Source organism: Panulirus ornatus, chromosome 36 (assembly GCF_036320965.1).
Source record: "Panulirus ornatus isolate Po-2019 chromosome 36, ASM3632096v1, whole genome shotgun sequence".
Taxonomy (NCBI): domain Eukaryota; kingdom Metazoa; phylum Arthropoda; class Malacostraca; order Decapoda; family Palinuridae; genus Panulirus; species Panulirus ornatus.
The window spans coordinates 13708162-13720031 of NC_092259.1; the positions used below are offsets into that span (position 1 = coordinate 13708162).

An 11870-nucleotide genomic window follows, 5' to 3' on the forward strand; every position below is an offset into this window, starting at 1 on the left:
TGAAAAGGTTTTTCACGAGACTGAACTTAAAGGGATACAGCAGAGATACTTTAGTGGGTGATTCACACACTGTAACCTTCTCAGTAATTATCTGTTTGTACTGTACGGGGATCGAGTTTTTTTGCACCCGTGAGGCCCCAACCTCTTGCACTTCGTCGACTGTGATATAACTTGTTCAACTTCATTATGCTGTTCATATTGTCATGATTCAGTTTGTTCCATTCCCTCACCACTCACATACAATACGAGAACTTCTTTACATCCTCTCTATGCGTTTGTTATAATTTCATGTTGTCCTCTGAATGTCGCATCCCAGCATCTTTCTAAGAACTGCTCACTGCGTCAACAATGTGATTTCAAATATTAAGAGGTTATGATCAGGTCATCCTTCACTCACCATAACCTGCAGGAGAGGCACTGGACGTGTACACAGCCTGCAGGAGAGGCACTGGACGTGTTCACAGCCTGCAGGAGAGGCACTGGACGTGTGCACAGCCTGCAGGAGAAGTACTGGACATGTACACAGCCTGCAGGAGAGGCACTGGACGTGTACACAGCCTGCAGGAGAGGCACTGGACGTGTGCGCAGCCTGCAGGAGAGGCACTGGACGTGTACACAGCCTGCAGGAGAAGTACTAGACGTGTGCATAGCCTGCAGGAGAAGTACTAGACGTGTGCATAGCCTGCAGGAGTTATTGACGAAGCCTGCAGGAGAGGTACTGGACGAGTACATTGCCTGCAGGGGAGGTACTAGACGTGCACATAGCCTGCAGGAGACGTGACCTTCCACAGGTAGAGTAGCGAAGCCAAGTAAACAAACAACGGAAATAGGCTTGGTTGTAACGCGCCAAAACTTCATAGTTCCCCGTGGCTCTGGGTACGTGTTCCCCCTGCCAGAGAATACTTGTAGTTATGGTCTGGTTATTGTGTATATGTCTATCATGCATCACGTTACGTTACCACATGTAGGTACATGTGTCACATGCATCAACCTACCACTAAGGGTTACTTCCTCCAGTTCATCAAGCTGCCACCAGGGATTAATGGCTCATAATCTGATTATTCGACCTAGTCATTGTCTACCCTGCCATCATGTCTGACCATCACCGCTGATCGTCTTGCTGTCTATGTGGCAGTAAATGTTCATCAGGTTGGTTCATCACGCACCAGACAGTGAACCTTAATCATGGTGTTCTAATAATACTGAAGCACCGGCAGAAGTGGAGGAGGGTAACCTGGCGAGGCTGTGTGTGGGGTAGATGGAACTAGTATACGACCCTTGACTCGGGGACGATGCCTCAACCCTCGTCAAGTTATGATGACGTCACCACGTGACCTGAGCCTACACAACGAGGTCAAGCATCACGCCACCAAACCCAACATGTTTCTATCACCAAATTAATGCATCAAACGTCTGACTTTCCAACGCTTCCCTCCGCGTAGGATGAAAACTGTTTTCCCTTATCCTGTGACGGTACGACGGAGGTACGGTACACACGACCAGTCCTCACATTGTGAAGGTACGACGGGGGTACGGTACACATGACCAGTCCTCACATTGTGACGGTACGACGGAGGTACGGTACACACGACCAGTCCTCACATTGTGAAGGTACGACGGGGGTACGGTACACACGACCAGTCCTCACATTGTGAAGGTACGACGGGGGTACGGTACACACGACCAGTCCTCACATTGTGACGGTACGACGGGGGTACGGTACACACGACCAGTCCTCACATTGTGACGGTACGACGGGGGTACGGTACACACGACCAGTCCTCACATTGTGACGGTACGACGGGGGTACGGTACACACGACCACACATGATTAACATTACAGGGAGGCCAAAGCTCTACCTAAATCTAGCAATTACAACATTTTTGTAATCACCTGATCTTATTTTTTCTCCATAGAAATGATTTACTGTATGCATTTTACTTTGATGGATATTCCTTCTAATGCACGGTGAAATGAAACATATGTTCCCAAGTGCACTTTAGTGTAATGATCACATTGTCAGGGGAGATACAAGAAAGGAATATGACAGTCAATTGATATACAAGGAAGAGACGTAGCTAGGACGCCGTTCGGTTAAGACTCGCTCAATTTATATATATATATATATATATATATATATATATATATATATATATATATATATATATATATATATATATACTCTGATCTAGGTGCTTGAGACGTGTGTTAGTTGCTCTGTAATTACAGGTGTGAGACTTCAGACTGACAAACAATGTTCTCTCCCACAGCTCCAGCCATTGTGCAAGTTTGGCTAAAACGTCAAAACTTTGGAGAGCGAGCGAGCCTGGGACCCCCACGACCCTAGTGGTTACGTAACGCTTCCGAGGAGCGTCAGGAAGAGAAAACGGGAGACGGTGAGGGAGCACCGCTGTAGGAGCCGCCGTCAACTGACGGTAAGTTGACATTTTGACATTTTTGAAGGAAACCTCGACCTTGGTAGGGGAAGATAGCGTTTATGGGGGAGAGGCGCCAGCTACAGGCAGAGGTTAAGAAAGAAAATGATGTAAAAATGAGCGAAAGTTCCTGAAATATTTGATGTACACTGAGAGAACTGGTCACTCTTGGTAGTACCCTAATATACACTACAACGCACATGGTAATAATAATGATTATCAGATACTGATGAAAATTACGTAACATCTCAAACGACAGCAAATGAAGACAATGAAAATGGAATAAAATACAGAAAATCGAAGAAAAAATAAAAGTTTTTGTTAACTTCTTAAGTGAACATTACTGTAGTGTTAGCCATACAGAATATCAACACAGTTCCCTGTGTGTTCTTCACGTCACATCACGGAGTTGATACTGGCGTAACGTGAGATGTGTCTGGTGGCCGACCACCTAGTCTGGCTAACGATGGACGATGTCTGATGAAGAAAATGGTCATTCCTTCTGGTCTTTACCTGAGCACGACCCCAGCAGAGTACAGTGGCCAGTGTGGCCCCGGTGCACGACCCCAGCAGAGTACAGTGGCCAGTGTGGCCCCGGTGTACGACCCCCAGCAGAGTACAGTGGCCAGTGTGGCCCCGGTGCACGACCCCAGCAGAGTACAGTGGCCAGTGTGGCCCCGGTGCACGACCCCAGCAGAGTACAGTGGCCAGTGTGGCCCCGATGTACGACCCCCAGCAGAGTACAGTGGCCAGTGTGGCCCCGATGCACGACCTCAGCAGAGAACAGTGGCCAGCGTGACCCCGGTGCACGACCCCAGCAGAGTACAGTGGCCAGTGTGGCCCCGGTGCACGACCCCAGCAGAGTACAGTGGCCAGTGTGGCCCCGGTGCACGACCCCAGCAGAGTACAGTGGCCAGTGTGGCCCCGGTGCACGACCCCAGCAGAGGGCATGGCTTACGTAACGCCACCATTAGGTTCCGATCTCCACACATGGCTGTAAAACCTCGATAATTACGTTCAAGCTTACGTCTACGGCACGATGCTTTTCAACACACGTCGCTTAAACCATCAAGAAAACTAAAGCTTGATCCCAAAACCTCAGATAAAATCTTGACGTTCTAAATGTTTTACGGATAAACGGTCAGGTGTTACCGGGCACCGCCTGCAGGAGGTTACATAGCATATGAAAAGTCACCCATGGCGATGCTGTGTCATTGGAAGCAAAGTCTCGTCTAGGAAACTCTCATTACAAACGAGTCTACACTTCCATGCTACTGAAAGTAGCGCAGCTTTTGGCTGCAGGAACCTTTAGAAAGGAGTCATGGGTGACATAGGGATATATATATATATATATATATATATATATATATATATATATATATATATATATATATATATATATATATTATGTCAACCATTGGTACTCAGATTATTCACCAGCCTCGAGGGAAGGATGAACAGGTGGGTGGACTGTGTATAAACTGCCATGAGGAAGATTAGACCCATGTGGGCTAGCGGCCAGGAGGCCCGAGCATGCTTCTTGGTTAGGTTATGCTCACAACAACACCATCATAGAGGATCATGACTGTGAATATGATCCTCTCACTTGTTGCTACTGACGGTGTCTCTCCTGCTCGTCTTGCCTATCTCACAGCCCCTCCAGGGTCATCTCTATATGTTACCTCCTCTCGTGTACTCCTTTCACAATCTTACTACTTCTACCACTAAAACTAATAATGATACTAAAGGGTTTATTGAATTAGCTGTAGCCAAAGACTTAAATTACAGACTACAACCTAGACACATGGGGTAGATAGACTTTAAACATATAGTTCGGTACAGTTTTGTATACAGTCTGTTGGTTATTATCATATTGTTTACTATAGTGAGGGGTTGTGGGGTTGTAGCGGTCATTACTACCTCGGAGGAGCTCGATGCGGTTGTAGTGCATAACTACAACCCAGGTGCAGAGGATCTCAGATGACGTTAGGTGACGGATGAAATCCAGGTGCGTTTGTGTCTCTGTTGCCATGAAGAAGCGGGGCGGCCTCATAATAAGCCAGGTAAAATGCTGGTCCAGGACCTTAGGAGGCGGAGAGCTGGGTTCGAATCCCTCTGGAGGTCCGTCTGGGTTGGTTCCCGTCCCCTACTTTTAACAAATGTCACTCGTTTGTACCAGTCATGGTGCCCTGTGCCCCACTGCCTCCCTCGACACTGTGCTACTCTCACAGAGAGAGAGAGAGAGAGAGAGAGAGAGAGAGAGAGAGAGAGAGAGAGAGAGAGAGAGAGAGAGAGAGAGAGTTGCGCACATGGAGAGGGAACAGTGGGGCTCTGTATATTAACCTCATGAGACCCATGATGCAGGCCTACATGCCTCTGTTACCAGCATCCGTCACCTTCTCAATCATCTCATTGATATGTTGTTCCTTGAAGAATGATCTCGTGTTCATACTCAGTATTATTTCATGTCATAATCCTTACGTCCTCTGTTGTGTGTTAATATATACTTACCTCCTGACGTAAGATCCCCTTCCATAGGGGCTCCTGCAGAACCCAGGAAGCCTCCTTCGTCCACCAGGTGGGAGCACAGGTCAAGAAGTGCGGTGATATTCTGTGACAGTGGGGTAAGAGCAGAACGGTAACTGTGTAGTGTACAGTGTGGAAGCTGCCTCATGGGCATGAAGGGGTCACGTGACAGGCTGGGTCGATGTTTGTTATGTTGGAGTGATGGGTATCCACTGTCCACAACATAAACGAGAAAGTGTAACTTGTATGTGTCTGGGGAGTGTAGTCTCTGGTGGATGTCTGTCTTAAAGCAAAATTTAAGATCAGGATGGAGTGTGGGACGGTTGTTTATACCTTGTCTAGTAATTACAGTGAGAATTTCATTAGTTAACGATGGTAGTAGTGACTTCACTCGGGGTGTAATTCGGTGTATTACACAGAGCAGTTCGAGAATGGATGTGAGCGACTGTGGCCTTTTCTTCGTCTACTGGCGCTACCACGCTAACGCGGGAAACAGCGAAGAAGTATAAAGGGAGCAATTGTATTCACAATATGTATGGATCAACAAAACGTAAGAGTTCATCGTCAATAATCTGTGAAAAAGAACAAATAAAGGAAAATCTACTTTCCCCGTTGCCTCCGATGGCATATCCTCAGCCAGTTAATTTAATAGAAATAAACCGAATTATCTGTGTGTCTTGTCTGTTAACCAAGCCTCAGTCCACATGGAGCGAGCCTGGCTGATGCCGGGTGACAGGTGCCGTAGCGTAGCTGCCAGCAGATGAAGCCAAGATAATCAAGGACGCTCATTCCTAAATAGACAACACACCAGATGAGCTTCCATATGCTGGCTCAACGGCGGTAAATATAGATATTAATGCTGGTTGTACCCCCGACACACACAGACACACACACACCAACGTCACATCCTTCCGGGGTTGTACATACGGTAACCATGAATCTGTCATTGATGTTGCTGGTACCGGCCTGTGTGAGAAACACGCTCAGGTACACTATGTCATTCTTGGTCAACAGGACACAATCTCTCACCAAAGCGTCGTAAGACAGGACAGACATAGGGGTACAAGGGGTGACGGACGGTGCAGGTCATACAACACTGGATGTTGACTAACACACAGGATAAATCTTGTTTCCATTATGACCTCACCTTATGTGTCGCCGATAAAACATGATCACACGTATCAGCGGATCATTCATGGCAGACTGTCAGAAGTAAACTGGTTCGACGAACAGCGAACTCAAACTACTTCAGGTTGATCATCAAACTACGACCAACACTAAACAGATGACAGTTTGTGATTCTCTAATACTCATGAAACGTTAAGCCAGGTGATATGATCCGATAAAACCTGAGGAGAAAGTAGCGAAAAACAAATCCCTTCTTTATTTACTACAGATGATCAACTCAAGCCCATGGTTCTTCTTGATCAGTGACAATCTGCACCCCAAGAAATGCTAAATAAACCAATGAATGTTTCTCTGGGATTATTTCAGACAGGTTCCAAGTGCCAGATATTAAATTTAAACTGCCGCGGGCAGTTGACGACGGCTGTCTGTTGTTAAGCGCCGGTCAAACAGCCAAGCCAAGCAGAACGGCTTGCCAGCGACCATCAACCACTGTTGCCGGGTCTGTGAACCTGGCCGTGTGTGTGTGTGTGTCTGTAGAGGTGGCGGTCCCTCGCTTTCTGCCTGTGGGAGCTACTGGGCTGAGGCCACTGCCTGGGTAAGAACACACCACACCACCGCGTCACCACCATCTACGAATGTATGTTCTCAGATATAGATATCTTCATCGACGTCACATCGTAACTAAAACCAAGCCAAGACAGTAAAGTGGAAGGGAAAAGTTTCAAAAGAGGAGAAAATAGTTGTACAGTGTACCTATTAATATAGCAATATGTCAGGCCTGGCAATTTCGTTTCAGTGACTGATATTACGAGCAGCACGGAGGCTGTAAGACAGCTCATAACTTCAACATTACGTCTGGAGGGTAGTACTTCCATGGCCGGCTGCTGCCTAGTAGCTGTTGACACTGAGGATGTATGACGATTCCAAGCATCACTTCAGCACTCGTCATAAGTCAGAAGGGTAGTGCAGCTAGTGCTTCCTCTGGAGGATGCCTTTTATAACCTTCCCGAAACGGCTGTTGTCTATAGTCCGAGTGTCAGCTGTGTGCGGCGTTCAAAGGTAGTAGGTACACTGACAGCTGAGACTCCAAGGTAACAATTACGTGGCTGTCATGATGATGTATGTTATGTCTGACTGTTTAACTTAGTGAAGGATAAGCGAGCATTAGGAAACTCCGGGAAATAGTTATTATATTCTGCTAGTACGGTTGACGACACACCCATCCAAAATTCTTTGAAGAGTCGTAATGTTTTTCTTCAGACGTTGCGAAACCCATATAAAAGTGATCATTTCCATTAAGGCATTTAAATTAACTTAAATATCAAGATAAATTCATCAAGGGAAACAAATACATTGTTCAGTAATGCATCAACGAATATTTTCAAATTTGGATATTATCTCATTCTGAATCATAGTTCACTATATAGTGACTGTCATAGAATAGTCAAATCTTGATTTTCTACGCCATACAGTAAAATCAAAAGTACTTAAAAGTAACATGCACAAAATACACTTTATACTCATGTCTTACCCCTCTATTTATTATATTTGTGTTAGTTGCTCATCCTCATTTTCTCGTGTTCTTTCAAGATATTTGTCTTCCTCCATAAATTAGAAACAAACGTCTGGCACGCTGTGGATTTTCTAATAGCTACGTTGGTTCACAATAAGATCATTTGTCAAAGGATTTTGTACCTCTACAGTAAGGATTTTATTGGAGTATTTACACTGCTACATTATTTGGCGTCTTCATCAATCCATAACCATTTTCATGTAAATGATAACTTATACCACTTTGAAAGCATTCCTTCAAGACAAATGATCGGGGACCTAGATTAAAACCATAAACATTACATAATCATCATCAAGCTAATTTATCGTACACACGGTATTGTCGCTTCCCAAAATAGCCTGGATGGCCATGAGAGGGGGGAATGGGTTGACAGAGAGAGCCGGGTTAAATATAATTACAAGGCTACATCCCAACACATACCTAAGACCTAACTCAAGCCATCTACAAGTCAAACTGGCTAAAACTAGTTTTCCACCTGTAAATATTTTTCTTTCTTTAGTAACGTCTCACGACATCTCTACCCCCTTGACTACCACTCAGCGTTGGACATTGTCTTTTATGAAGTGTCTGTCTAGGTCTATACCTTTGGACACAGTCACTGAACTATAAACAGACTTACTTACTAACTATAAAGTCAGACTTAGTGCTACTAGTAACCGTGACATCTTGAGACCCTATTACGTAATGAAGTCAATACGGCCAGGAAAGCATTCGGCAGGAGTACAGCTACAGAGGTATATAACTCATGAAAATACTGACACCGTACATTTGTAAAAATCCTTCATATGCCCCAAGACCCCTCTGTCTTACAGTTCGTACCCAGACGTGCAACGACCGGTGAGGAAAGGTCAAAGGAAAGTGCCAGTCAATCACTTCTTAAGCAAGGGGCGCGTCCTTGTGAGGGTAAAACTCCTCTCCAGTATAGCCTAATAGCATGCTACACCGTGAAAACACAAGCTAAATTAAAACAAATGGGTCCTTTACCGCGTAAACGGGCTAAGCTTTATTAAATTCAAGAGTACGCAGTCAGTGCGCTGGTCAGACTTCTATATCTCAGATTAGAATTCGTCTTTAGCAACAGAGAAGCTAACTCTGTTACACCAAACTAAGAGCAAACTTTCCCCCTGCACCCTTGCAAGGGAAGGAGCAACCCCTCCCTAACCCCAGGAAGTCATATATCAACCCCTTCCACCGACAAACAACACAAATATCGCAAAAAAAAAAAAAAAAGCAACCCAAGTGCAAGACCGAACCCCATTCCTTCCTTGGAAATTGGGGAACCATATTATCTCCCACCCTAAGAAAAAGAATAGTGCAACCTCAGGAAGTCTACCCACGGAGTAATAATATCCTCCCCTAACTGATGGAATGGCTTTCCAGATGACCCTTTGTAAAGTGAGCACAACAGGATTACCTGATAGTATTACATGTGGCGGCGACCTTGTAGTTTGTTGACAGCAATGTGCACGTGTGCAGCCCCTGACTGGTGAGATCCCTTTTAACTTGTTTACGAACACCAAGGTTATACACCGCCTGGACACATCTTCCTCCCGGTTACGCTCTACGTCATTGTCTTTCAACACAAAGTAATAATGCTGCGAAAGCGGAAGCGTGACTGATGTTACCGAATTTCATGGCGTTTTCGTAATTGCTTGGATAAAGTTCTACTTGAGAGAGAGAGAGAGAGAGAGAGAGAGAGAGAGAGAGAGAGAGAGAGAGAGAGAGATATTGTACCTTTAAACCATTTTCTTTACTGCAATGCAATTGTCTTCGCATTTAATAAAGAGATGAGGCAGATGTATATTATATACTGGGATCGAAGGCTGTAAAATAGTTACCAGCTAACCATTTTCTATTCCGTTACAACTGCAATAGGAGTAAGTGAATTCAAACATTCACAAGGAATCCGAACCACGTTAAAGATTTCACTCTGCCAGTGCACTAAAGATGTTTTAAGGAAGAAATCCAATGGCAGATCTACCAGTATACGATAATGTTGAGTGCTCAGGGCTTGAGTATGCAGGAGGGTGAAAGGCATGTACTGGAGAGTGAATTGGAGTGATGTGGTAAACAGGGGTCACCATGCTATCAGTGGACTCGACCAGGACGAATGAAGCAGCCACAGGAAACCATGAAAAGATGTGTGGGGTCTGTTTGTGGATAGGGGACTGTGGTGTCAGTGCATTACAATTTGAGAGCTTAAGTGTGAGCGAATGATGCCTTTTCTTCGTCAGTTCCTGGCACCAATGAATGACCTAAATGCCCAATTTGCAAAAAATGGAAAAAAAATCCAAATTGATTAGGATGCAAATTTTTTTGGATAGTTGTCCTTTTCCAGTGTTATCTTTCCTTTTGAAAATAAACTGCACAATTAAAGTTATCAAAGGGAAATATCACTGCCTTCTGACTACAATGACAATTTAGAACTCAGCTTTGAACCTGTTGGTCCTCTTCCATTTTTATAAATGCATTACTCCCACCAAATGTACATTTACACTTCACTGTCCTCTACAGATGTATCAGAATGAAAAATTTTCTTTTTTTTGATACTATCATCCAGCACTTTCCTTATCTTTGAGGGCATAAGAATGCTTATATAGACAGTGGGGGTATGATGCAGCCCAAGGGGTGGGCAGATGGGACAAGAAAGCACCAAGCACCAGATACACATAGGAGACATAAAACGATTCTTGGGAAAAGGCTTGTGAGTATCCCTCATACTTAATGGAGGATTACTGAGGCTTCCATGCTATTCCAATAACAGATCTTTAGTGTGGGTTGCCTATCTATGGCTTGCCATTAAATTTTATGCTAGAGGACAGTGATACCCTACTGCCCTTACCTCATCTAAGTACTGTCATCAAAAGGGTTAAAAAGCATGTAGAAGGAAAAGTTATAGTATTTATGGGCAAAGAAGGACATGTTCCATAATAAAGAAGTCCTGAGAGTGTTGTATGGATGTAAGTCTTAGGTCTTGAATGCAAAAGATAGCAATAGGGTGGATGTTCAAAAAAGAGAGAAAGAGAGAGAGAGTACAAGTGTCCGGTGGGACCATTATGTAAGAAATGACAGTGTAAGGGAGAGGAGTGGCATTAAGTGCAGCCTGACTGAAAGGGCTTACTAGGAATACTGATGCAATTTAGGAACATCGTGAACATGAGCAAATAAAGCCCAGTTAAGAGAATCTACTTGTAAGAGAAGGCAGAAGGTAAAAGGACAGTAGATACCAAGTGGGAGTGAAGGAAGCTTTGGGGTACTAGTACCTGTACATTGAGGAAAGTGAAAGGCGTGCATTGGCTACAAAGAACCTTATCGCAGTGGTAGGGGAACCTGTTGTGACGGAGTTGAACCAAGGCATATCAGTGATTTACGTAAACTGTGGGGTATTCTGTGAGACTTGGCTGTAGATGGTCAGCTCTAGTTTTAGCACAATATGCACCAAAAATAGACTGGATATGTGCAAATGAGACTACTGTTAGTTTGTTCCTGCTTCAGTGAAGCAGCTCCAGGAAAACAGACAATAAAGGCCACATTTGTTCACACTCAAGTCTCTAGCTCTCATATGTAATGCACTGAAACCACAGCTCCCTATCCACATCCAGGCCCCACAGACCTTTCCCAGGCATTTCACATGCCCTGGTTCAGTCCATTGACAGCATATCGACCCCGGTATACCACATCATTCCAATTCACTCTATTCCTTGCAAGCCTTTCATCCTCCTGTAAGTTCAAGCCCCAATCGCTCGAAATCTTTTTCACTCCATCCTTCCACCTCCAGTTTGGTCTCCTGCTTCTCCTTGTTCCCTCCACCTCTGACACATATCCCTTTTGTCAAGCTTTCCTCACTCATTCTCTCAGTATGCCCAAACCATTTCAACACACCCTCTTCTGCTCTCTCAACCACACTTTTTATTTCCACACATCTTTCTTACCCTTTCATTACTTACTCAAAGAAACCACCTCACACCATATATTGTCCTCAAACATTTAATTTCCAGTAAATCCACCCTCCTCCATACAAACCTATCTGTAGCCCATGCCTCGCAGCCATATAATATTGTTGGAACTACTATTCCTTCACACATACCCATTTTTGCTCTCTGCAATAACGTTTTCTCCTTCCACAAATTCTTCACTGCTACCAAAACCTTAACCCTCTCCCCCACCCTGTGACTCGTTTCCGCTTCCATGGTTCCATTCACTGTTA

The 11870-nt window shown here is 44.6% G+C and overlaps 1 protein-coding gene across 4 annotated transcripts in view; it reads left to right on the forward strand.

Moving 5' to 3' along the window:
* Positions 1 to 11870, forward strand: part of Alg3 (Alg3, alpha-1,3- mannosyltransferase) — a 128833-nt gene that overhangs the window by 89870 nt on the left and 27093 nt on the right. For all 4 annotated transcript variants that reach the window (XM_071683492.1, XM_071683491.1, XM_071683489.1 and 1 more), the window contains one exon: positions 2272 to 2436. The gene's annotated coding sequence lies outside the window, so the exon portion shown is untranslated. The remainder of the gene's footprint in view (positions 1 to 2271; positions 2437 to 11870) is intronic.